Genomic DNA, 969 nt, shown 5'->3' with positions numbered 1-969 from the left:
ACCCAATGGGGGTTGCTGTGAGTCAGAATCGACTCGATGACAGTGAGTTTGGGGTTTTGGTTGACTTTAGGGAAGGTGTTCTTATATTGTTTCCCACTTTCCCTCAAGCTTTAGGTTTTTGTTGTGATGCACTGAACTGAAATTATTGTCCACCTGGGATCAACAGCTGCCTTGAGGCAACCTCTGCTTCTACTCTGTTATCTCTTTGTATTTGTATTATTATCGTCATTCTGGCCTCTGATTTCTCTTCATTTCTTGCCACTTCAACTAGGATTTTTACAGACGTTTTAAAAGATTTTTGTCCAGATTTTTTGGTGCTTTGTATCAGAATCATTTTTCAGGATATGCTGTCTACTATATAGTCAGGAATGGAACGGCAGCCATTCATCCCAGCCCAGCCGGATGCATTTCATTAAGAAGCTGCCTGTCAGCTGGAGCCCTCTCATTGTGTCCCTCTTACCATGGCCTGTGGTTGCTCACTTGTGATGGTGACCTACATGCTATTCAACAGCAGGGATGAGGTTTCCTCTCTTCAGCTCCATAGACCCCTGCCAGAGTGCCACACACCGAGGGCTCTGTAAATGTCAGTTGATGGCATTGAACCCAAGAGCCGGAGGCCCCCATCCGCCAGCCTGTGCTCCCACAACCTTCCACAAGAGGGCAGTCTCAGCTGGTGTCAGAACCCAGTTGCCCCACAGGGTTGGGCAGGGTCTCCATGGAGAAGAGGGCTGGCTCCTGGTGGCTCCAGAACCTGCAATATCAAATGCCCCCCTGGGACTGGATGGAGGAGATTCTTTCTCCCCATTCCACGGGTGGGGCAATGAAGGCAAGTGAGGATGGGGGCAGAGAATCTCAGTATAGGGCTGAGGCGAGTTCATATGGGGCAGAGGCAGGAGAAGCCAGTCTCCTGCTTCTGGACTCAGTCTCTTCAAAGGCTCTTGTAGGACAGCCAAATGAAGTCATCCGTCC

At 49.7% G+C, this 969-nt stretch overlaps 1 protein-coding gene across 1 annotated transcript in view; it reads right to left on the bottom strand.

Moving 5' to 3' along the window:
• The window catches only part of SLC15A3 (solute carrier family 15 member 3), a 45,913-nt gene that overhangs the window by 34,569 nt on the left and 10,375 nt on the right, over positions 1 to 969 (bottom strand). The window lies entirely within an intron of this gene.

The sequence above is a fragment of the Orycteropus afer genome, unplaced genomic scaffold, assembly GCF_000298275.1.
Source record: "Orycteropus afer afer isolate SDZICR_OR568_19922 unplaced genomic scaffold, OryAfe1.0 scaffold00130, whole genome shotgun sequence".
In the NCBI taxonomy this organism is placed as follows: Eukaryota; Metazoa; Chordata; class Mammalia; order Tubulidentata; family Orycteropodidae; genus Orycteropus; species Orycteropus afer.
The sequence above is the reverse complement of the archived record's forward strand: the minus strand, read 5'-3'. Positions and strand labels throughout refer to the sequence as shown.